Source organism: Mustelus asterias, chromosome 19, assembly GCF_964213995.1.
Source record: "Mustelus asterias chromosome 19, sMusAst1.hap1.1, whole genome shotgun sequence".
NCBI classification, from domain to species: Eukaryota; Metazoa; Chordata; class Chondrichthyes; order Carcharhiniformes; family Triakidae; genus Mustelus; species Mustelus asterias.
Window position 1 is genome coordinate 13,907,307 of NC_135819.1, and position 27,159 is coordinate 13,934,465.

Below are 27,159 nucleotides of genomic sequence, written 5' to 3' on the forward strand. Positions count from 1 at the left end.
GTGCAGACCCGATGGGCCGAGTGGCCTCCTTCTGCGCTGAAGGGATTCTATGAATCTAACCAGCACGTCTTTCAGACTGTGGGAGAAAACCGGAGCGCTGAGGGAGAATTTAGCATGGCCAATGCATCTAACCAACACATCTTTCAGACTGTGGGAGGAAACCTGAGCACCCGGAGGAAACCCACGCAGACATGGGGAGAACATGCAGACCCCACACAGACAGTGACCCAAGCCAGGAATCGAACCCCGGTCCCTGGCGCTGTGAGGCAGCAGTGCTAACCACTGTGCCACCCTGCCGCCCACGGCCAGCAGTGGTGGGGCGAAGGATTCTGGTTGCTCGTGGCGATAATTTATAATGGCTGTGAGTTTCGCCCCATTCAATGAGAAGGGTATAAAATAAATTAATTGGGCATCCAATGGGCGACACGGTGGCACAGTGGTTAGCACTGCTGCTTCACAGTTCCAGGGACCTGGGTTCGAATCCCGGCTCGGGTCGCTGTCTGTGTGGAGTTTGCACATTCTCCCTGTGTCTGCGTGGGTTTCCTCCGGGTGCTCCGGTTTCCTCCCACAGTCCAAAGATGTGCGGGCTAGGTTGATTGGCCATTCTAAATTGCCCCTTAGTGTCCCTGGATGCATAGGTTGGAGGGGTTAGTGGGTAAATATGTGGGTGGGGCCTGGGTGGGATTGTGGTTGGTGCGGACATGATGGGCCGAATGGCCTCTTTCTGCACTGTAGGATTCTATGAACCTCTAACACCGTAATGCGCAGCATTTGATTCATAGCCTTTGCACTTTCCTTCACCCTTACTTCAGCGATTAATGCGTGCAGGCGATTAATCCGTTTCCATTACCTTGGAGAACTAACTGCAACCTGACCTATTTCGTGACCTAGAAAGATGTCACAGTCAACGCGTGATTGTTGGTTAAAGAACTTGCTTGATGCTGAGTTAAGGTGACCTAGTTGGCCGTGAATTTCTATGTCAAGTTGCTCGATAAGTTTTCTAAATTCAGTCACACACATGTAAGATAGCAGAACACTTGACATGATTGAATTTCTACAAATGGTGCAGATGTCAAGTCATCACTCTTAAGTATCCCCAGGAGATAGGTAAGTGCGATAGAGTGATAACACAAACTCTTTCTCAGTCACTTGTAAAGAGTAAAAGAGCCCGTATTTATTAAAGAGCACAGCAACTCCTGAATAGTGTTTGCATTACATAAACTATCAACATCCCAGGAGTTACCATTGACCAGAAACTTTACGGGACCAGCCCTAGAAATACTGTGGCTACGAGAGCATATCAGCATTTTACACCCTTCTCATTGAATGGGGCGAAACTCACAGCCATTATAAATTATCGCCACGAGCAACCAGAATCCTTCGCCCCACCACTTCTGGCCATGGGCGGCAGGGTAGCACAGTGGTTAGCACCGCTGCCTCACAGCGCCAGGTACCGGGGTTCGATTCCCGGCTTGGGTCACTGTCTGTGCGGGGTCTGCATGTTCTCCCCATGTCTGCGTGGGTTTCCTCCGGGTGCTCAGGTTTCCTCCCACAGTCTGAAAGATGTGTTGATTAGATGCATTGGCCATGCTAAATTCTCCCTCAGCGCGCAGGAATTCTGCAGCGACTAACTCACCTCCTGACTCCCCAAACCTGTCCGCCAAATGCAACGCATCAAGTTTAAATTTATTAATTAATCACAGGTAGGTTTACATTACATTAGGAGTATTGTGAGCAGTTTTGGGCTCCGTATCTAAGGGAGGATGTGCTTGTCCTTGGAAAGGGTCCAGAGGTGGTTCACAAGAATGATCCCTGGAATGAAGAGCTTGTCGTATGAGGAACGGTTGAGGATTCTGGGTCTGTACTCGTTGGAGTTTAGAAGGATGAGGGGGGATCTTATTGAAATTTACAGGATACTGCGAGGCCTGGATAGAGTGGACGTGGAGAGGATGTTTCCACTGGTAGGAAAAGCTAGAACCAGAGGGCACAACCTCAGGCTAAAGGGACAATCCTTTAAAACAGAGATGAGGAGGAATTTCTTCAGCCAGAGAGTGGTGAATCTGTGGAACTCTTTTCCGCAGAAGGCTGTGGAGGCCGGGTCATTGAGTGTCTTTAAGACAGAGATAGATAGGTTCTTGATTAATAAGGGGATTAGGGATTATGGAGAAAAGGCAGGAGAATGGGATGAGAAAAATATCAGCCATGATTGAATGGTGGAGCAGACTCGATGGGCCGAGTGGCCTAATCCTGCCCCGATGTCTTATGGTCTTATTAACACTGCAATGAAGTTACTGTGAAAATCTCCTAGTCGCCACACTCCGGCACCTGTTCGGGAACACTGAGGGAGAATTTAGCACGGCCAATGCACCTAACCAGCATGTCTTTCGGACTATGGGAGGAAACCAGAGGAAACCCACGCAGACACGGGGAGAACGTGCAGACTCCACACAGACAGTGACCTGAGACGGGAATTGAACCAAGGTCCCAGGTGCTGTGAGGCAGCAGTGCTAACCACTGTGCCACCATGTTGTGCCGGGAAAAGGCCCTTAAGTGGCCACATAAAGACCTTAACAGGGACAAGGACTGACTTCCCGCCTCAAAGTCCTGCCTCCTCCATCGGACAGGTTGGGGCGGCGGGATCCTGGAGGGAATTCCCTCCATGCAATTTCAAGCCCTCCCCCAACCTCTCGTGAACCCCACCACCTTGGTTGAGTGTAAATTTCAGCTCCATGTGTGGTCCAACACACATTACAAGAATAACTGGCCTGGTGGTGGGTTTTCTGTACATTACTAGGATTAGCTGAGCCTGTGTGTACGATAAGGGATGGGAGGACTATAGTTGGCAGCACTGCTTGGGCATAATTCTGAAGGTTTAACCAAAGGATTGGGCACTCCTACTCTTTTACCCAAACAGATAACCTTTTAGAATCCCTGCATAGAATCCCTACAATGCAGAAGGAGGCCATTCGGCCCATCGAGTCTGCACCGACCACAATCCCATCCAGCCCCTATCCCCATAACCCTACCTATTTACCTTACTAACCTCCTGACACTAAGGGGCAATTTAGCATGGCCAATCATGGCCATCATTGGAGTATGGGAGGAAACCGGAGCACCTGGAGGAAACCCACGCATGGAGAACATGCAAACTCCACACAGACAGTGACCCAAATCAGGAATCGAACTCGGGTCCCTGGTGCTGTGAGGCAGCAGTGCTCACCACTGTGCCACCATTTCCCCAACTCCCATATCTTTATAACTTTATATCTTTGTGCCACTGCGAGTATTGGGTTTGCTTTCAACTGGCCTAACTAACAGTGGCCAGGAGATAGATTCCCAACCCTACAAATGCACCATAGAAAGCATCCTTTTTGGTTGTATCACAGCTCAGAATGGCTCCTGCTCTGCCCAAGACCGCAAGAAGCTACACAGCGTTGTGAACATAGCCCACTCCATCACTCAAATCACCCTCCCATCCATTGACTCCGTCTACACTTCCCCGCTGCCTCGGGAAAGCAGCCAGGACCCCATGCACCCCACCTCTCCCACCTTCTCTCATTGGGAAAAATATATAACAATCTGAGATCACGTACCAACCAACTCGAGAACAGCTTCTTCCCTGCTGCCATCAGACTTGTGAATGGACCTACCTCTCATTAAGTTGACCTTTCTCTACACCCTAGCTATGACTGTAACACAGCATTCTGCACCCTCTCCTTTCCTTTTCCCCTATATGGCATAGAATCATAGTAACCCTTCAGTGCAGAAGGAGGCCATTCAGCCCACCGAGTGTGCACCGACCACACCAGGCAGTGTTGAGGCTAACCATTGTGCCACGGTGCCGCCCCTGTTGCTGCCCTGCCCCATGTGCTCTATGAACAGTATGCTTTGTCTGTATAGCGTGCAAGAAATAATACTTTTCACTGTATCCCAATACAATAATAAATCAAATCATAAACCCTAAGTAGGACACACACAATGGGAAATAGCCCATCCCGAAGCCATTGACAATGGCCCTGCATATAGCCCAGGGCAGAGCAATTTGTTATATATCGCCGGGAATCGCATACTCTGGATATTTGACAAGGAGAAGGAAGCCTGTATTTATTATGAGTAATTGTTGGTTGTGTATGAACATTTAGAAATGTTCTCCTATGTGTCAATGTTGCAGTTAAACAATCAATTAGATTCAAACTGGCAAAGTGTATCCATAAGATGGAGTCTATACATTGGCAGTGAGCTGTTGGTTTTTTTTCTACCGTAATAAATCTAGTTTTTGTTTTCATAGAATCATAGAATCTCTGCAGGGCAGAAGGAAGCCATTGAGCCTGCACTGACAACAATCCTACCCAAGCCCTATCTCCGTAACCCCACGTATTTACCCCTGTTAACCGTCCTGACACGAAGAGGCAATTTAGCATGGTCAATCCACCTAACCCGCACATCTTTGGACTGTGGGAGGAAACCCACAGGGGGTTTTCGCAGTAACTTCATTGCAGTGTTAATGTAAGCCTTACTCGTGACTAAGAAGTAACCTTTTAAAAACCGGAACACCCGGAGGAAACCCACGGGGGAGAACGTGCAAACTCCACACAGACAGTGACCCGAGCCAGGAATCGAACCCGGGTCCCTGGCGCTGTGAGGCAGCAGTGCGAACCACTGTGCCACTATTCTCTGTCCACCGATGCTGTCAGACCTGCTGAGATTTTCCAGCATTTTCTGTTTTTGACTCAGATTCCAGCACCCGCAGTATTCCGCCTTTATAGCATGGCTGGACGGCTGGTCAGTGACGCAGAGCAACGCCAAGAGCATGGGTTCAATTCCCGTACCGGCTGAGGTTATCCATGAAGGGTCCGCTTTCTCAACCTTGCCCCTGGCCTGAGATGTGGTGACCCTCGGGTTAATTCACCACCAGTCAGCTCTCCCCCTCAAAGGGGAGAGAAGCCTCTGGTCATCTGGGATTATGGTGACCTTACTCATTGATTGAATTTAACTTCCCAGTGGGCAAGGTGGGATTTGAACTTGCGTTATTGGATCAATAGTCCAGGCCTCAGCCTTGCCAATCCAGTAACATGACCACTATGTCACTCTTCCCTGCATTTTTAGGATTAATTTGGAACCCTAACAATATACTGTAAGAAGAAGATTCTGAAGATATTAAAGGGACTAACAACTACATCAGTTTGTGCTAAGGATGTACAGATTAGGAATTGGGGAGGCCACTCAGCCCTTCAATCCTGCTCTGCCACTCATAGACTCATACAGTGCAGAAGAGGCCCTTCAGCCCATCGAGTCTGCACCGACGCACAAGCAACACCTGACCTCCCACCTAATATGGAATCATACAGTGCAGAAGACTGGGGCAGCACGGTGGCACAGTGGTTAGCACTGCTGCCTCACAGCGTCAGGGACCTGGGTTCAATTCCCAGCTTGGGTCACTGTCGGTGTGGAGTCTGCACGTTCTTCCCGTGTCTGTGTGGGTTTCCTCCGGGTGCTCCGGTTTCCTCCCACAGTCCAAAGATGTGCGAGTAAGGTGGATTGGCCATGCTAAATTGCCCCTTAGTGTCCAAAGATGTGCGGGTTAGGTGGACTGGCCATGATAAATTGCCCCTTAGTGTCCAAAGGTGGCCCAAATGGCCTCCTTCTACACTTTATGGATTCTCTGAAATGGCCTCGCCAACAATGCCCCAAAAAAGGAATGTTACTAAAGCGTGGAAGGAGGCATGAGGAGGGTGGGGGAGGGAGCTGAATCTTTGTCAGGGTGGGTTTCAGAGGGAGATAGAGAAGAGAATAATGGAGGGGCTTTCAGAACATAAAGGCCTGGCATAAACCTGTCACTTTGGCACATTCCAGCCAGGACACTCCCACACCCTGAGTATTTCTCCGGAACCGACACTCCCAGGGTGGGGCACCTACTTGCCTGAAATCGATATATTATATGGGCTGTAATAATGGGCAAGTACATACATTCTACATTACAACGTAACCCCAGAGGCAGACTAGAGGTGGCACAGTGGCTAACACTGCTGCCTCACAGCGCCAAGGAGCCGGGTTCGATTCCCGGCTCGGGTCACTGTCTGTGCGGAGTCTGCACGTTCCCGATGTGTCTGCGTGGGTTTCCTCCGGTTTCCTCTCACAGTCTGAAAAGACGTACTGGTTTTAAATGTATTGGCCGTGCTAAATTCTCCCTCGGTGTAACCGAACAGGCGCCGGAGTGCGGCGACTGGGGGATTTTCACGGTAACTTCATTGCAGTGTTAATGTAAGCCAACTTGTGACACTGATAAATATACTTTAAACTTTGGACTGCCCCCAGCCCTAGAAGGTTGGAGGTTTAAGTCCCACTGAGGGCTCAGGCAAAAATATTGCGGTTGGCACTCCAATGCAGTACTCGAAACGTTGGCTCCATTCTCCCCCCACAGATGCTGTCAGACCTGCTAAGAATTTTCTGTCTGGAGACCCTGTCTGGAGACAATACACATCTCTTTAACCTGTGCTAATGCTCTCTCCACTCACATTGTCTGTACCTTTAAGACTTGACTAGCTGTAAAGACTCGCATTCCAATCATTATTTTGTAAAGTGAGTTTGTGTCTTTATATGCCCTGTTTGTGAGCAGAACTCCCACTCACCTGACGAAGGGGCAGCGCTCCGAAAGCTAGTGGCGTTTGCTACCAAATAAACCTGTTGGACTTTAACCTGGTGTTGTTAAACTCCTTACTGTGTTTACCCCAGTCCAACGCCGGCATCGCCACATCAAGAATTTTCCAGCATTTTCTGTTTTAGATTCCGGCATCCGACAGCATTTTTCTTTCAAGGACAAGAGGGTGTTTCATTCAAATTGCTAACCCGGGCACCAGCTCGAATGTAGCTAGATTTGGGGTCCTTGGGACGTTAGGTATGGAGTCCTGTGCCTGTATATAATCAGAGGGAAAACCAGCTAATGCATGAATTACAAGCAATAGCTCAACATCAGGAACATTAGAGGCATAGGAACAAATTCAGTGAATTAATTAAGCTTGAAATTTTTATCAGCACCCATTCAACTCTGAGATATTATTACCATGCGTTCTGTAAAACAACCTGCCCTGGTCCCCCCATGCCGACACTATAGTTAAGAAAGCCCACCAGAATACTAAGGAAATTTGGCATGTCAGCTACGACTCTCACCAACTTTTACAGATGCACCATAGAAAGCATTCTTTCTGCTTGTTTCACAGCTTGGGATGGGCTCCTGCTCTGCCCAAGACCGCAAGGAACTACAAAAGGTCGTGAATGTAGCCCAATCCATCACGCAAACCAGCCTCCCATCCATTGACTCTGTCTGCACTCCCCACTGCCTCGGAAAAGCAGCCAGCATAATTAAGGCGCCACGCACCCCGGACATTCTCTCTTCCACCTTCTTCCGTCGGGAAAAAGATACAAAAGTCTGAGGTTACGTACCAACCGACTCAAGAACAGCTTCTTCCCTGCTGCCACCAGACTTTTGAATGGACCTACCTCGCATTAAGTTGATCTTTCTCTACACCCTAGCTATGACTGTAACACTACATTCTGCACCCTCTCGTTTTCTTCTCTATGAACGGTATGCTTTGTCTGTGTAGCTCGCAAGAAACAATACTTTTACTGTATATGAATACATGTGACAATAATAAATCAAATCAAGGACTGTAACACTACATTCTGCACTCTCTCATTTCCTTCTCTATGTACGGTATGCTTTGTCTGTATAGCGTGCAAGTAACAATACTTTTCACTGTATACTAATACATGTGACAATAATAAATCAAATCAAAGACAGCACTCCATTCATGCTACGCCCAGCTCCCTGTTTGGCTGGTTGTAAATAGTTGGCTTGTATTCTGGTGGGTGTGATAACGCAAGTGGCGGGTTTCTCTAAAGTCTGTATAATTGTTGGGCGTGTTTTTGTTTTGCGAGCAGGACAGATCTGGTTTTGCCAGTTTCTATTTCCTTTCCCCGTCCTCTCCTTTGGCTGGGTGCAAGCCATTTACAACTGCCTTTTGTCCGCTTGGAGCTCCCAGGGAGGTTTCTGCCCGTCTCTGAACTTGGTAGAAACATGCCACTTTGGCACATTCCGAACGGGACCGCTCCCACATCCTGGGTATTTCTCCAGGACGGCCACTCCCAAGCAGAAGCAGATCCTGATGCCAACTCGCCAGAAATCTATAGCTGCCCACTGCTTATAGGGTTGCAATAATCCGCTAGTGTATACACTCTGCATTATGGTGGCACAGCAGTTAGCATTGCTGCCTCACAGCGTTGGGGACCAGGGTTCAATTCCCGGTTTATGGAATTTGGGACGTTAGGTTACATGGCTCCCTCTGACTCCCAAGAGAACATGCTAATGCAGGAGCAAGCCAGATTAAATACCCACTGAAGCTGTCAACAGATATGACACATTGCCTTCCCAGGGCCACTGGGGATGGACAATTAAAGAGCGGCACAGTGGCTAGCACTGTTGCCTCACAGCGCCAGGGACCCGGGTTCAACTCCGGCCTTGGGTCACTGTCTGTTTGAAGTTTGCACGTTCTCCCCGTGTCTGCATGGGTTTCCTCCAGCTGCTCCAGTTTCCTCCCACAGTCCGAAGATGTGCAGGTTAGGTGGATTGGCCATGCTAAATTGCCCCTTAGTGTCCAAAGATGTGCAGGTTAGGTGGATTGGCCATGCTAAATTGCCCCTTAGTGTCCAAAGATGTGCATGTTAGGTGGATTGGCCATGCTAAATTGCCCCTTAGTGTCCAAAGATGTGCAGGTTAGGTGGATTGACCATGCTAAATTGCCCCTTAGTGTCCAAAGATGTGCAGATTAGGTGGATTGGCCATGCTAAATTGTCCCTTAGTGTCCAAAGTGCAGGTTAGGTGGATTGGCCATGATAAATTGCCCCTTAGTGTCCAAAGATGTGCAGGTTAGGTGGATTGGCCATGCTAAATTGCCCCTTAGTGTCCAAAGATGTGCAGGTTAGGTGGATTGACCATGCTAAATTGCCCCTTAGTGTCCAAAGATGTGCAGATTAGGTGGATTGGCCATGCTAATTTGCCCCTTAGTGTCTAAAGATGGATTGGCCTTGATAAATTGTCCCTTAGAGTCCAAAGGTGGGTAGGTTAGGGGATTAGTAATGTAAATATATGGGGTTACGGTGATGGGACAGAGGGGAGGGGCTGGTTAGGATGCTCTGTTGGAGGGTCGGTGCAGACCCGATGGGCCGAATGGCACTGTAGGGATTCTACGATTCTAATTAAGGGTGCCCTATCAATGCGGCCTATATCCTTTGAACAAATTAAACTTACACCCAGCAACAACACACTGGACAGTGGAGGAGAAGGGTTGACCACTGACTAGCAGTTGGAAGAAGAGTCAGGTGTGGTAGTTGAAGGGTTAAAAGGCCTTTCAGGTGATGGTGCAATTAGATAGAATTTAGAGCATAGCAACAGGCCAATGTTTACCTCCAGACAGGCCTCCTCCTACACTCTGCATCATCTAATTCTTTCCATTTATCGTTCTATTTTGTCCTCCCTCCTATACTTATCCATGTTCCTCTTAAATGCGCCCATGCTATTCACCTCAGCCACTCCCTAAAAGGCAATGTTCAACAGCACCATTAACTGCATCTGCAAGATCTCCACCAGCTCCCACACCTTCCTGACTTGGAAATATATCGGCCGTTCCTCCACTGTCACTGGGTCAAAATCCTGGAACTCCCCCCCTAACAGCACTGTGGATGTACCTACACCGCACGAGCTGCAGCGGTTCAAGAAGGTGGCACGATGGCGCAGTGGTTAACACTGCTGCCTCACAGCGCCAGGGACTTGGGTTCCATTCCCGGTTTGGGTCACTGTCTGTGTGGAGTTTGCTCATTCTCCCCGTGTCTGCGTGGGTTTCCTCCGGGTGCTCCGGTTTCCTCCCACAGTCTGAAAGACGTGCTGGTTCGGTGTATTGGCCATGCTAAATTCTCCCTCAGTGTATCCGAACAGGCGCCGGAGTGTGGCGACTATGGGGTTTTCACAGTAACTTCATTGCAGTGTTAAAGTAAGCCTACATGTGACACTAATAAATAAACTTTAATCCACCACCTTCCTAAGGAGCCAATCCCACCTCCTCTTAGCGAGGGGGAATAAATGCCAGCCTTGCCAGCGATGCTCACATCCCACAGATGATTTTGGGCATCCCAGTGGCACAGTAGGTTAGCACTGCTGCCTCACAGTGCCAGGGACCCGGGTACAAACCCCAGCTTGGGTCACTGTCTGTGCGGAGCCTGCACATTCTCCCCATGTCTTCGTGGGTTTCCTCTGGGTGCTCCGGTTTCCTCCCGCAGTTCAAAGATCTGTGGGTTAGGTGGATTGGCCATGCTAAATTGCCAGGGAAGGTAGGTTAGAGAGATTAGTGGGGTGAATATGTGGGATTACAGAGATAGGGCCTGGGTGGGATTGTTGGTGCAGACTCGATGGGCCGAATGGCCTCCTTCTGCACTGTAGGGATTCTATGATTAAAAAAGCCGTATGTATAGTCCCAGAATTGAGGACTCTGATGGTGTTGCTTCGAGCAAGGCAGAGTTTGAAGAGGAATGTCATTAAAAATATGGGAGGAGGCCATTCAGGCCCTCAGGCCTGATGCGCCACTCAAATAGATAATACCTGTTCAGTATCTGAACTCTGTCTACCTGCATCGGTTCCGTAATTTGTAATGGCCTTATATGGCAAAAATATGAGCTGGAATGTTGAGGTTGGGATGATTAAACGTTGGGGAGATCTTACGGAATGATTCGCGACTTCTGTCCAGTGTGTTGAAATCTGGGTGTTGGGAAACTGAGGGAGGGTTAGTGAGGCTGGAGCGGGGAGGTGAGTGGGATTGCGCAGGCACCCCATCTGGGCCGCAGGGTTTGGAGCTTTGCACCAAAAGCGAAGGAGATAGCGAGGAGAGAAAGAGAGAAGTGAAACCTGGAGTTGATGGGATGGTGGGACGAGGGTTTGAGCTGCAGGGAGGGTGAGCTATGGGAGACAGTCCTTCAGAGATCCTTCAGATAGACTTTTATTGAGATCATTTGTCTCTGTCCCTCCAGATCTGTTGAGGAAGGGGGGTAAATTTGGCTTTGTGTGTCAATGGTGGCATCTATTTAGCCGCCTGTTAACTATCTCTCCTAATCTTTGGCCAAAGTCAAAATAATTTGCGTTCTCTCTTCGAATCTCTTGCACGTACTACCTCCCCCTGCCCTCCCATCGGGATTTTCCGTACCCACTCACGTTGGGTGCGTTTGGTGACGGGAGTGGAAAATAGAGAGCCTTCACCAGAGCTCTGACAAAGGGTCATCCAGACTCGAAACGTTGGCTCGATTCTCTCCCCGCAGATGCTGTCAGACCCGCTGAGATTTTCCAGCATTTTTCTGTTTTTCTTCCTGTTCCCGGTACAGGAAACATTGTGGGTCTGAGGTTGTTAGTGAGCACGGTGTGAAGTCTCACAACACCAGGTTAAAGTCCAACAGGTTTATTTGGAATTACGGGCTTTCCAAGCGCTGATCAGGTGAATCAGCTGATGAAGAAGCAGCGCTCCGAAAGCTCGTGATTCCAAATACCTGTTGGACTTTAACCTGGTGTTGTGAGACTTCTTACTGTGCCCACCCCAGTCCAACATTGTTGTTAGTGAGGGCATGGCTCTGAAGCCCCCTGCAGTCGAATAGCACCAACAACATAGCATCTTTAGTGCTAAAACCGCACCCTCCAGTTGCGACATGGGAATGTTATCAAACAAATATTTGACAGCGAGGATCTTGGGAAAGGTGACTAAACGGTTGGCCAAAGAGATCATAGAATCCCTACAGTACAGAAGGAGGCCATTCAGCCCATCGAGTCTTTACCGACCACAATTCCATCCAGACCCTATTCCCGTAACCTCACACATTTACCCTAGCTAGCTCCCCTGACGCTAGGATCAAGTTAGCACGGCCAATCAACCTAACCCGCACATCTTTCGGACTGTGGGAGGAAACCGGAACACCCGGAGGAAACCCACGCAGGCACGGGGAGAACGTGCAGACTCCGCACAGACAGTGACCCGAGTCCGGAATTGAACCCGGGTCCCTGGCGCTGTGAGGCAGCAGTGCTAATCGCTGGTCCGCCCTTTAATTGTCCATCCCCAGTGGCCCTGGGAAGGCAATGTGTCTTATCTGTTGACAATTTCACTGGGTATTTAATCTGGCTATTTAACCCCATGGGTTGGATCTTAGAGTAGGGCAGAGAGCTAGAGGGGCCGAGAGGTTAAGGGAGGGAATTCTAGAGCTTGAGTGGAAGGCGCTGCCTACAGCAGTGGGGGAGGCTGGCGGGGGGGGTGGGGGGGGGAGAGTCTGGAATGCTGAAGGGTCAAGCGACCTTCACTATGAAGGCCCGCCCCCATGACCCTGGTCCCACTGGAACACGAGATCCCTGAGAACAACTGGTGGACCCGAGCAGAGGAGGGGAGGAGATCGCTCCCACACCACACAGCAGAACAGACTTGAAATGTGACACCCAGAGTATCTCCAGGCTGTCACTTGCTCAGAAGGAATAAGATAGAGGCTCTTGAGAAGGTCTTCAGTCTAAACACAGTCTGGGATACGAGCTCTGCGGTCAGGGACCAGTGTTAACTGAACAGTGTTAACTGAAGTCTGGTGGGAAGAGAGGAGGTTGTAGGCTCACATTTCCCCCCCCACCCCCCCCCCCCCCCCCCCCCCGACTCTCGCCCCGCCAGCACAGCATAAAGCTGTCACTGGGAATGTATGCAATCTCTCAGTCAGGTTTGCATATTTGTGGCTAGGTCAATGGAGTGTAGCTATTGGCCTTTTCTGCTCAGTCCACTGGGATTTCTATCAAACAATGGAATCACTCAATTTGTTGTTGCTATGTAAGTCATCCCAGTCCAGACCACAAACTCTCTCTTCCGAGAACTCAACTCTTCCCCCCCCCCCGCTCCCCTCCCCTGCCCCGTCCCCCCCCAACTCCACACACACTACCCAAACCTCACCCCACCTCCTCAACCTGGGCAACAGTTCACCTTACTGCCTCTCTTAATGAGCCACGTTTCAGGCCTTCCCACCGTTACTTCGCCCACCCTCAAGGCGGGGAAGGGGGTCTGTCTGCAGCCTGCCCTCGGGGCTAACCAGGGCGAGAAAGAGTTGTGTTTGTATAGCACCTAATTTATATCCCACCTTTTGCAACCGCGGGGGGAAGGGGAGTTTTTCAAAAAGTGCCTCACACCCAGCCAAGTGCGTTTCCCAGCGCGACCAAGTGTTATAGGAAGGGCACAGCAAGAACCCACAAACAGCAGTAAGATAAGTGTACCCGAGCAGATGCCGGAGTGTGGCGACCAGGGGATTTTTACAGTAACTTCATTGCTGTGTTAATATAAGCCTACTTGTGACAAATAAATTTTTAAAAACTTTGTGGGTGGCACGGTGGCACAGTGGTTAGCATTGCTATCTCATAGCGCCAGGGACCCGGGTTCAATTCCAGCCTCGGGTCACTGTCTGTGTGGAGTTTGCACATTCTCCCTGTGTCTGCATGGGTTTCCTCCGGTTTCCGCCCACAGTCCGAAAGACGTGCTGGTTAGGGTGCATTGGCCGTGCTAAATTCTCCCTCAGTGTAACCCGAACAGGCGCCGGAGTGTGGCGACTGGGGGATTTTCACAGTAACTTCATTGCGGTGTTAATGTGAACCTACTTGTAACACTAATAAATAAACTTTAAAACAGAGACACTGGTCCCTACACCACAGCCTAGGTGTGGCAGTCTAGATTTCGTACTAGGGTGGGACTTGAACCCATGACCCCAGATCGCTGTCCACAATTGACGACTTGCCTTTTATGTAAGAGCTTTATTTTTTAATCATTCATGGGCATGGCTGGCTGGGCCAGTATTTATTGCCCATCCCTAGTTGCCCTTGGAGGGCAGTTGAGAGTCAACCACATTGCTGCGGCTCTGGAGTCACATGTAGGCCAGACCAGGTAAGGACAGCAGATTTTCTTCCCTAAAGAGCATTAGGTGAACCAAATGAGTTTTTCCGACAATGGTTTCATGGTTATCAGTAGTTTCTTAATTCTAAACTTTTTTTTATTGAATTCAAATTCCACCACCTGCCGTGGCGGGATTCGAACCCGGGTCCCCAGAACATTAGCTGAGTTTCTGGATTAATAGTCTAGCGACAATACCACTAGGCCATGACCTCCCCACTCACGCTCACCCATGCTCTTTTGCCCTTTACCTGTCACTTCCCACCCCTCCTTTGTTCTGAGGGAAAGGGATTCCCTGCATCAGTTCCGACGGAAGCAGGGAATCCACTAGAGTCATCACTCTGTATTTCCACTGACAGTCCTGCCAAACTTCCCCAGTGTGTCCGGGCCCCCTCTGTTCCCGTGGGATGGTGACGAACTTATTGTTTGAGTTGGACAGACTGTTCCTCGTTCTTGGCCGAGCACTCGACGCGAAGTGAGCTGTGAGAAGGTGCACTTTCACCCCTGGATGTCCGATATTTTATTTTGTTCCAGACAGCAGACAGACGGGTTAAAGGGCGGCAGCAGATAATTTTCAAAATGCCCTGAGGAATGTAGCCAGTCAGAATGTGATAATACAGCATCTGAGTGCATCAGACTGCATCTTAAACCTCTTCCAAATACTGGACTTCCCCTGAGTTAAGATCTCGAATGAATATAACATTTGAAATTTAAAGTTTTTATTTATTTGTCACAAGTCGGCTTACATTAACACTGCAATGAAGTTACTGTGAAAATCCCCCAGTTGCCATACTCCGGTGCCTATTCGGGTACACGGAGAGAGAATTTAGCATGGCCAATGCATCTAACCAGCATGTCTTTGGACACAAATGGGCAAGTTAACATGGCCAATCCACCTAACCTACACATCTTTGAACACTAAGGGGCAATTTAACATGGCCAATCCACCTAATCTACACATCTTTGGACACTAAGGGGCAATTTAGCATGGCCAATCCCCCTAACCAGTACATCTTAGGACACAAATGGGTAATTTAGCATAGCCAATCCCCCTAACCCACACATCTTTAGACACTAAGGGGCAATTTAGCATGGCCAATCCCCCTAACCCACACATCTTTAGACACTAAGGGGCAATTTAGCATGGTCAATCCACCTAACCCGCACTGGACAGTATGAGGGGTGATGGGAGGTGGTTGGGAGCAGTGGTTGGCATTGGGTTGACATGGACAATGTGAGAGGCTATGGTGGGGGGGGGTAGCTGGATTTGGTCATTGAGTTCGCAAGATGGGGGCACAGGGGTCATAGGTCAGACCTTTTGAACTTGCGGTTCCAGAATCCAGCATTTTCCCTTCTTAAGATAAAGCTAATCTTTTCCTGGAACACTGGCTCAAGAGGCAGTACCTCGAGGAGATCATTGTTTTATTGAGTTGACGCCTCTGAATATTCACCTTCCTAGCTGGCCCACTTTAGACACACCCAGTGAAATATGTAACTCATTCTGTTGCAAGGAGCTGCAATCTTTGACCGTGAGGTACCTCGTGGGCGTCGCCCGCACGCAAACAAAGGGCAAGGCGACAAAGTGCTACGGGCAGCCTCCCTGTCAGCAGAGGTCAAAGATTAACACTGGGATATTTTGAATCCAATTTTTGTTCATCGCCAAGATCACCTCACTGGCTCCTTGGCGCACTTTCCATCTGTGGGTGGGGCTTACTGGCGTAACCATGAGCTCTCTTACTGATTCCATGTGCAAATGGTGGGGTTGACAACCATGATTATTTATTTATTTACTTATTAGTGTCGCAAGTAGGCTTACATTAACACTGCAATGAAGTTACTGTGAAAATCCCCTAGTCACCACACTCCGGCACCTGTTCGGGTACACTGAGGGAGAATTTAGCATGGCCAATGCACCCCAACCAGCACGTCTTTTGACACTAAGGGGTAATTTATTTTGATTTGATTTGATTTATTATTGTCACATGTATTAGTATCAGTTAGAAGCATTGTTCCTTGCACGCTGTACAGACAAAGCATACCATTCATTGAGAAGGAAACGAGAGAGTGCAGAATGTAGTGTTACAGTCATAGCTATGGTGTAGAGAAAGTTCAACTTAATGCGAGGTAGGTCCATTCAAAAGTCTGATGGCAGCAGGGAAGAAGATGTTCTTGAGACTTTTGTATCAGAAGAAGGTGGAAGAGAGAATGTCCGGGATGTGTGGGGTCCTTAATTACGTTGGCTCCTTTTCCCGAGGCAGCGGGAAGTGTAGATGGAGTCAATGGATGGGAGGCTGGTTTGCGTGATGGATTGGGCTATATTCATGAACCTTTGTAGTTTCTTCCGGTCTTGGGCAGAGCAGGAGCCATGTCAAGCTGTGATACAACCAGAAAGAATGCTTTCTAAGGTGCATCTGTAAAAGTTGGTGAGAGTCGTTGTTGACATGGCAAATTTCCTTAGTCTTCTGAGTTGGTGGGCTTTCTTAACTATAGTGTCAGCATGGGGGGACCAGGACAGGTTGTTGGTGATCTGGACACCTAAAAACTTGAAGCTCTCAACCCTTTCTATTTTGTCAATGGCCAATCCCCCTAACCTAAAAATTTTTGGACACTAAGGGGCAATTTAGCATGGCCAATCCACCTAACCAGCACATCTTTGGACACTAAGGGGCAACTTATTTTGGCTAATTCGCCGAAACCACACATTTTTGGACTGTGGGTGGAAACCAGGGCACCTAGAGGAAAGCCACGCTGACTTGAGGAGAACGTGCAGACTCCGTACAAACAGGAAAACCAGGAATCGAACTCAGCTCCCTGGCGCTGTGAGGCAGCAGTGCTAACCACTGTGCCATGGTACCGCAAAATGTATTCCGGGTGGTGGTTTTGTCACATGACTTGCTCACGCACTCCAGACATTCGTCGGGCCAACACCTTGTGACGCACGGCCTTCCTACACCGAGCGGACACCCGATTGGATGACGCTTGACAGTCAGTCAAACAAGCCCGCCCTGTTCATAGAATCATAGAATCATAGAAACCCTACAGTGCAGAAGGAGGCCATTCGGCCCATCGAGTCTGCACCGACCACAATCCCACCCAGGCCCTACCCCCACATATTTTACCCGCTAATCCCTCTAACCTACGAATTTTAGGATTCTAAGGGGCAATTTTTAACCTGGCCAATCAACCTAACCCGCACATCTTTGGACTGTGGGAGGAAACCGGAGCACCCGGAGGAAACCCATGCAGACACGAGGAGAACGTGTAAACTCCACACAGACAGTGACCCGGGCCGGGAATCGAACCCGGAACCCTGGAGCTGTGAAGCAAAAAATATGGAACGCTTCACGAATTTGGGTTGTCTTTGAGAAAGGGAAGAAGTCGGAGAGGGAAAACGAGAGGAAAATGAGGGTTTTGGGTCTTGGAGTCACAGAGTCAGAGAGGTTTACAGCATGGAAACAGGCCCTTCAGCCCAACTTGTCCATGTCGCCATGTTTTTTAAAACCCCTAAGCTAATCCCAATTGCCTGCATTTTGCCCATATCCCTCTATACCCATCGTACCCATGTAACTAAATGCTTTTTAAAACACAAAAATGTACCCGCCTGCACTACTGCCTCTGGCAGCTCGTTCCAGACACCCACCACCCTCTGTGTGAAAAAATTGCTCCTCTGGACACTTTTGTATCTCTCCCCTCTCACCTTATACCCTCCAGTTTTAGACTCCCCGACCTTTGGGAAAAGATATTGACTATCTAGCTGATTTATGCCCCTCGTTATTTTATAGACCTCTATAAGATCACCCCTCAGCCTCCTACGCTCCAGAGAAAAAAGTCCCAGTCTATCCAGCCCCTCCTTATAACTCAAACCATCAAGTCCCGGTAGCATCCTAGTAAATCTTTTCTGCACTCTTTCTAGTTTAATAATATCCTTTCTATTATAGGGCGACCAGAATTGCACACAGTATTCCAAGTGTGGCCTTACCAATGTCCTGTACAACTTCAACAAGACGCCCCAACACCTGTATTCAATGTTCAATGAGTCAAAAAACAAATTGAATAGGGGAGGGGAGGACGGAAATATATACACACTTAAACAATCAGGTTAACAAACCCACTTGCCTACACGGAAGTACCACAGCATTTCAAAACCCATTACATTTACCTCACAGTTAAACGTCACAACTGTTCATGAACCTTAATTTGAGAGGAATGTGTGACGAAACCAACTTAAGCAACAAGACACAAGCTGTAATCAAACCGGAATACACAGCCAATCAATGTTTTGAATTTTCAGGCTGGATAAGGCTGTTCCGATGTTAATAGAGGAGTCGTAGAGGTTTGCAGCATGGAAACAGGCCCTTCGGCCCAACTTGTCCATGCCGCCCCTTTTGTTTTTACCATTAAACTAATCCCAATTGCCCGCGTTTGGCCCATATCCCTCTATGCCCATCTTACCCATGTAACTATCTAAATGGTTTTTAAAAGACAAAATTGTACCCGCTTCTACTAGAGTCATAGAGGTTTACAGCATGGAAACAGGCCCTTCGGCCCAACTTGTCCATGCCATCCTTTTTTTTAAACCCCTAAGCTAGTCCCAATTGCCTGCATTTGGCCTATATCCCTCTATACCCATGTTACCCATGTAACTGTCTAAACGCTTTTTAAAAGATAAAATTGTACCCGCCTCTACTACTACCTCTGGCAGCTTGTTCCAGACACTCACCACCCTCTGTGTGAAACAATTGCCCCTTTGGACCCTTTTGTATCTCTTCCCTCTCACCTTAAACCTATGCCCTCTAGTTTTAGACTCCCCTACCTTTGGGAAAAGATATTGACTATCTAGCTGATCTATGCCCCTCATTATTTTATAGACCTCTATAAGATCACCCCTCAGCCTCCTACGCTCCAGAAAAATAAGTCCCATTATAACTCAAATCATCAAGTCCCGGTAGCATCCTAGTAAATCTCTTCTGCACTCTTTCTAGTTTAATAATATCCTTTCTATAATAGGGTGACCAGAATTGTACACAGTATTCCAAGTGTGGCCTTACCAATGTCTTGTACAACTTCAACAAAACGTCCCAACTCCTGCATTCAATGTTCTGACCAATGAAACCAAGCATGCCGAATGCCTTCTTCACCACTCTGTCCACCTGTGACTCCATTTTCAAGGAGTTATGAACCTGTACCCCTAGATCTCTTTGTTCTATAACTTTCCCCAACACCCTATCATCAACTGAGTAAGTCCTGCCCTCGTCCAATCTACCAAAATGCATCACCTCGTATTTATCTAAATTAAATTCCATCTGCCATTCGTCAGCCCACTGGCCCAATTGATCAAGATACTACTACCTCTGGCAGCTCCTTCCAGACACTCACCACCCTCTGTGTGAAAGAATTGCCCCTATGGACCCTTTTGTATCTCTCCCCTCTCACCTTAAACCTATGCCCTCTAGTTTTAGACATCTGTGACTTTTTCCTATGGAGTTACTCTGTCTTAAAGTTTCATGAGGTGCCTGGACATTGAAGGTCAGGTAAAGGGTTAGGAAGGATTTCTTTTCCCCAAAGGTAGCTGGTCTCTCATTAAAGGCAGTCAGCTCACATAATGGGCACTGCGACTTGTCGAATTCCTCCAAGCGAGAGGTGGACCTATTTCTGGCTGGGGAATGGATCATCGTGGGTGGCACAGTGTTTAGCACTGCTGCTTCACAGCGCCAGAGAGCCAGATTCGATTCCCGACTTGGGTCACTGTCTGTGCGGAGTCTACATGTTCTCCCTGTGTCTGTGTGGGTTTCCTCCGGGTGCTCCGGTTTACGGTGGCACAGTGGTTAGCACTGCTGCCTCACAGCGCCAGGGACCCGGGTTCGATTCCCGGCTTGGGTCACCGTCTGTGCGGAGCCTGCATGTTCTCCGGTTTCCTCACACAGTCCAAAAGACGTGCTGGTCAGGGGCATTGGCCATGCTAAATTCTCCCTCAGTGTGCCTGAACAGGCGCCAGAGTGCAGCGACTAGGGGACTTTCACAGTGACTTCATTGCAGTGTTAATGTAAGCCTACTTGTGACTCTAATAATATAAACCACCGTGCCACAACCAGGATGATGCTCCTTTGGCTGTCAAAGTACTTTGTGATGACCTGAGGCCGCGAAGGGCGCTATATAAATGCAAGAAAAAGATAAAATGCTGGAAAATCTCAGCAGGTCTGGCCACATCTGCTTTGTGCTTTGACAAAGGGTCACCTGGACTCGGAATGTCAGCTCTTTTCTCTCCTTACAGATGCTGCCAGGCCTGCTGAGATTTTCCAGCATTTTCCCTTTTGGTTTCAGATTCCAGCATCCGCAGTGATTTGCTTTTATATAAATGCAAGACTTTCTTTTACGAGCAGACAGTGTGCATTTCTTACCAGATTAGTGCAGATGTTTAATAACGTATACACAAACGTATTTGCACACGCAAGCATTCATGTACACACACACACACATAACCTAAATAACCACATTGGCGCATGCATGAAGATAACACACAGATGTATATCTGCTCCCAAACAAATACACGCACGCATGCACTAATGTACATGAAGGTAAGGAGAAACTTCTTCACCCAGAGGGTGCTGAATGTGTGGAATTCACTACCACAGAAAGTAGTTGAGGCCAAAACATTGGGTGATTTCAAGAAGAAATTAGAAAAAAAAGGTAAAGTTTATTTATTAGTCACAAGTAAAGCTTACATTAACCCTGCGGTGAAGTTACTGTGAAATTCCCCTAGTTGCCACACTCCAGCGCCTGTTCGGGTCAATGCACCCTAACCAGCACGTCTTTCACACCATGGGAGGAAACCAGAGCACCCGAGGAAACCCACGCAGACATGGGGAGAATGTGCAGACTCCACACAGACAGTGACCCAAGCTGGGAATCGAACCCGGGTCCCTGGCGCTGTGAAGCAGCAGTGCTAACCACTGTGCTACCGTGCCACCCTGTAGATATAGCTCTTGGGGCTAAAGGGATCAAGAGGTATGGGGGAAAGGGGGGATCAGGATATTGAATTCGCCTTACTATGGCATTAACTGTTCTGTTGCAGACGTGGAGAGGTTTTTAGTGAAGGTGATTTTTAAAATATATTCATGGGACATGGGCATCGCTGATGGGTCAGCATTTATTGCCCATCCCTAGTTGCCAGAGGGCAGTCGAGAGTCAACCACTGGATAAAAGCAAATTACTGTAGATGCTGACCCGATCTGAATCTGAAACCAAAAGAAAAAATGCTGGAAAATCTCAGCAGGTCTGGCAGCATCTGCAAGGAGAGAAAAGAGCTGACGTTTCGAGTCCAGATGACCCTTTGTCAAAGCCATGATCAAAATGAATGGCGGAGCAGGCTCGAAGGGCCGAATGGCCTACTCCTGCTTCTAGTTTCTATGTTTCTCTGCTTCTCTGCTACTAGAGGGCACAGCCTCAAAATAAAGGGGGGTCAATTTAGGACAGAGTTGAGGAGGAACTTCTTCTCTCAGAGGGTGGTGAATCTCTGGAATTCTCTGCCCACTGAAGTGGTGGAGGCTGCCTCGTTGAATATGTTTAAATCACGGATAGATGGATTCCTGATCGGTAAGGGAATTAGGGGTTACAGGGATCAGGCGGGTAAGTGGAACTGATCCACTTCAGATCAGCCATGATCTTATTGAATGGCGGGGCAGGCTCGAGGGGCTAGATGGCCTACTCCTGCTCCTATTTCTTATGTTCTTATGTTCTAATACACGGATGTGTATCTGCACACACATATAAACACACACGCATCCTGTGGGATTTCAATCACTTTGTTAGTCATGAGTTTGAGGCAGGTTGATGCCAGTGCTGGGGACCTCAAAAGATTCACTCCAAAACCGTCGGCATCTTGCCGGCAAGTTGTTGCGGCTAAACTTCCAACGATGGCAAGGGCGCTTGTGGTCCATGTTCATGATCAGAAAACAGCAGCTTGCCCTGGCCCCTGGTGTGTGACGGCACAATGCTTATACAATGTGGTTGACACTCGAGTCCAGATGACCCTTTGTCAAAGGGTCATCTGGACTCGAAACGTCAGCTCTTTTCTCTCCTTGCAGATGCTGCCAGACCTGCTGAGATTTTCCAGCATTTTCTCTTTTGGAAGCAGATTCCAGCATCCGCAGTAATTTGCTTTGCCCTCGGGCAACTAGGGATGGGCAATAAATGCTAACCCATCAGTGACGCCCATGTCCCACGAATGAGTATATTTTTAAAAATCACTTTCACTAAAAACCTCTCCACATCTACAGCAGAACAGTTAATGCCACAGTAAGGCGAACATGTTAAATTTCAAGGGTTTCAGTATATCCGGTTAGATTTTAGTAATAGATGTTATCAGTTTGGGAGGGTAGAGATTTCAAAGTTATCACATTGGGTCCACTGTCGATGCCAATTCAATCTATCACCTATTCGTTCTCACTGGAATGACGGAGGTTGAGGGGCGACCTGATAGAAGTCTACAAGATTATGAGGGGCATGGACAGAGTGGATAGTCAGAAGCTTTTTCCCAGAGTCAATTACCCAGGGGGCACAAGTTTAACGTGCAAGGGGCAAGGTTTAAAGGAGATGTACGAGGCAAGATTTTTTACACAGAGGGTGACGGGTGCCTGGAGCTCGCTGCCGGGGGAGGTACTGGAAGCAGATACGATAGTAACTTTTAAGGGGCGTCTGGACAAATGCATGAATAGGATGGGAATGGAGGGATACGGTCCCCAACAATCGACAATGGTTTCATGGTCATCGGTAGATTTTCAATTTCAGATTATTGGGCAAGGTGTCTTTGTGAGAGGTGGGGGATCTGGTTAAGGACGGATGTTGCAGGTTAGTGAGTAAGAAAACCAGATGACGGATGAAAGAACGTCACCCTACGTTGAAGATTTTGCTGGCCAGGCTCTTCCTGGATCTGAGTCATCAAACAATGAGTGCGAGGCCCTTGATTCCACTAATGCTGACAGACGTCTGTCACCTTTCCACCTTTGGTCTCATTTCTTTTTATAAAATGCCAACAAGAGTTCTCGAGTTGCCAATAATGAGGGTTATCACAGCGGCCTATTTACAGGCCCACTCAAATGGACAATTAAGTGAATAGTAGGGCCAATCCCACAGCCAGGTTCAATAGATATTCATCTTATCTTTGCAAGTGCTTTAAGAGTGCTTTCCTTTTGATCCCACCTCCGCTTGTCATAGATTCATAGAATCCCTACAGTGCAGAATGAGGCCATTCGGCCCATTGAGTCTGCACCAACTCTCCGGCAGCGCATCTTACTCAGGCCCACCCACACCCTATCCCCACAACCCCACATATTTATCCTGCTCATCTCCTTAAGCTACACACTAAGGGGCAATTTAGCATGGCCAATGCACCTAACCTACACAACTTTAGACACGAAGGGGCAATTTAGCATGGCCAATGCACCTAACCTACACAACTTTAGACACGAAGGGGCAATTTAGCATGGCCAATGCACCTAACCTACACAACTTTAGACACTAAGGGGCAATTTAGCATGGCCAATGCACCTAACCTACACAACTTTAGACACGAAGGGGCAATTTAGCATGGCCAATGCACCTAACCTACACAACTTTAGACACGAAGGGGCAATTTAGCATGGCCAATGCACCTAACCTACACAACTTTAGACACTAAGGGGCAATTTAGCATGGCCAATCCACCTAACCTGTACAACTTTGGACACTAAGGGGCAATTTAACATGGCCAATCCACCTAACCTGCACAACTTTAGACACTAAGGGGCAATTTAGCATGGCCAATCCACCTAACCTGCACACCTTTGGACACTAAGGGGCAATTTAGCACGGCCAATCCACCTAACCTGCACACCTTTGGACACTAAGGGGCAATTTAGCATGGCCAATCCACCTAACCTGCACACCTTTGGACACTAAGGGGCAATTTAGCATGGCCAATCCACCTAACCTGCACATCGTTGGACACTAAGGGGCAATTTATCATGGCCAATCCACCTAACCTGCACATCTTTGGAGAGTTGGAAGAAACTGGAGCACCCGGAGGAAACCCACGCAGACACAGGGAGAACGTGCAGACTCCACACAGACAGTGACCCAAGTCGGGAATTGAACTCGGGTCCCTGGCGCAGTGAGGCAGCAGTGCTAGCCAGTGTGCCACAGTGCCGTCCTTGTTGTCCTTTCCTCATATCCCTGCAGATTTTTCCTACTGGGGTATTATTTATCCAATTCCCTTTGGAAAGTTACTATTGAATCTGCTTCCACCACCCTCTCAGGCAGCCATATTCATTGCATAAATGCAAAATTTTCCCCAGTCTGCTTTCGAAAATGGCTCCCGCCTCTGTCTGAGTCTCACAACGGCACGGTGGCACAGTGGTTAGCACTGCTGCCTCACAACGCCAGGGACCCGGGTTCAATTCCCGGCTTGGGTCACTGCCTGTGTGGAGTCTGCACGTTCTCCCCGTGTCGGCATGGGTTTCCTCCCACAGTCGGAAAGATGTGCTGGTTAGGGTGCATTGGCCGTGCTAAATTCTCCCTCAGTGTACCCGAACAGGCACCGGAGTGCGGCGACTAGGGGATTTTCACAGTAACTTCATTGCAGTGTTAATGTAAGCCTTACTTGTGACTAATAAATAAACTTTAACTTTACAAGGTGCGAGTGGGTGCGTAAAGCATGCCCGCTGACTCTCAAAAGCCCACTGCCATTTAATGCTCAGTTGAGCATTGATTTTTCTGAGTGGGTTGTGGGGATAGCTACTATCCACCCTCGGAAGGGGGTCCTGCCATGGAGAGCCATTTGCCAATCTGATTGGCTGTCAGCTCTCCAGGTACAGCACTGCCATGGCCAGAAGAAGTACTGCAGCTCTGTGCCTGGAACCAGTTCCCTGGACCGTTCCCAAGGTAAGAACCTGAGGACTCCCATGGCAGGATGGTGGGGGGGGGGGGGTGGGGGAGTGGGGGGGGGGTGGGGGAGTGGGGGGGGGGGGTGGGGGAGTGGGGGGGGGGTGGGGGAGTGGGGGGGGGGTGGGGGAGTGGGGGGGGGTGGGGGAGTGGGGGGGGGGCGGGGGGGGGGGGAGGGGGGTGGAGGGAGGTGGGTGAGGATTGAGGATTTGGGGGTGGGTAGGCCATGGGGTGGGGTGGGGGGAGGGAAGGCCAGAGCTCCCAGGTCCCAGACAGGAGGGTGCCCCCAAATCTGAAGGAGCCTTCAGATTAAGCCGCCCTCCCCCTCTTTACCCACTTCCTACCAGTGATAGGGAAAGAACGATTGTCGGTCTGCCCGTACAACAACTCAAAAATGGCCCAGCCAACGTAGCATTCCAGGCAATAGGACAGATAACTCCTGGGTGTAAACTGAGAGAGGTGGATACTTAGCGAGATCTTGGTCTTAAGACTTGAGTACCTGTAAAAACTCGCATTCTAATCATTCTTCGCATTCCAATCTGTAGTTATCTTTGCCTATATATATATATATGTATATGTCATGTTTGTGAACCTACCTCCACTCATCTGAGGAAGGAGCAGCACTCCGAAAGCTCATGATTCCAAATAAACCTGTTGGACTTTAACCTGGTGTTGTGAGACTTCTTACTGTGCCCACCCCAGTCCAACATCGGCATCTCCACATCATGAATAGGGAAATTTTATTGCAATTGTATAAGGCGAGGCCACACCTGGAGTATTGTGTGCAGTTTTGGTGTCCTTATCTGAGGAAGGATGTCCTTGCTATAGAGGTAGTGAAACAAAGGTTACCAGGCTGATTCCTGGGATGGCAGGTCTGTCATATGAGGAGAGACTAAGTCGGTTAGGATTATATTCATTGGAGTTTAGAAGAGTGAGAGGAAATCTCATAGAAACTTATAAAATTCTAACAGGGTTAGACAGGGTAGATTCAGAAAGAATGTTCCCGATGGTGGGGGAATCCAGAACTAGGGGTCATAGTTTGAGGATAAGGGGTAAACCTTTTAGGACTGAGGTGAGGAGAAATTTCTTCACCCAGAGGGTGGTGAATGTGTGGAATTCACTACCACAGAATGTAGTTGAGGTCAAAACGTTGTGTGATTTGAAGAAGAAATAAGATATAGCTCTTGGGGCTGAAGAGATCAAGGGATGTGGGGGGAAGGGGGGGAATCAGGATATTGAATTTGATGATCAGCCATGATCAAAAATGAATGGCGGAGCAGGATCGAAGGGCCGAATGGCCTCCTCCTGCTTCTAGTTTCTGCGTTTCTATGTTTCAGTGGTCACCATTATTGATCGCGGGCACGCTGCCATTCGGTGCCCACTGATTGAAATATCGCAGGAGTGCGGAATGATGCCTGGATGCCCCTTAGTGTCCAAAGATGTGCAGGTTAGGTGGATTGGCCATGCTAAATTGTCCCTTAGTGTCCAAAGATGTGTGGGTTAGGTGGATTGGCCATGCTAAATTGTCCCTGAGTGTCCAAAGATGTGTAGGTTAGGTGGATTGGCCATGCTTAATTGCCTCTTAGTGTCCAAAGATGTGTAGGTTAGGTGGATTGGCCATGCTAAATTGCCTCTTAATGTCCAAAGATATGTAGGTTAGGTGGATTGGCCATGCTAAATTGTCCCTTAGTGTCCAAAGATGTGTGGGTTAGGTGGATTGGCCATGCTAAATTGCCTCTTAATGTCCAAAGATATGTAGGTTAGGTGGATTGGCCATGCTAAATTGTCCCTTAGTGTCCAAAGATGTGTAGGTTAGGTGGATTGGCCATGCTAAATTGCCTCTTAATGTCCAAAGATATGTAGGTTAGGTGGATTGGCCATGCTAAATTGTCCCTTAGTGTCCAAAGATGTGCTGGTTCGGTGGATTGGCCATGCTAAATTGTCCCTTCGTGTCCAAAGATGTGTGGGTTAGGTGGATTGGCCATGCTAAATTGTCCCTGAGTGTCCAAAGATGTGTAGGTTAGGTGGATTGGCCATGCTTAATTGCCTCTTAATGTCCAAAGATATGTAGGTTAGGTGGATTGGCCATGCTAAATTGTCCCTTAGTGTCCAAAGATGTGTAGGTTAGGCGGATTGGCCATGCTTAATTGTGTCTTAGTGTCCAAAGATGAGCGGGTTAGGTGGATTGGCCATGCTAAATTGCCCCTTAGTGTCTAAAGATGTGTAGGTTATGTGGATTGGCCATGCTAAA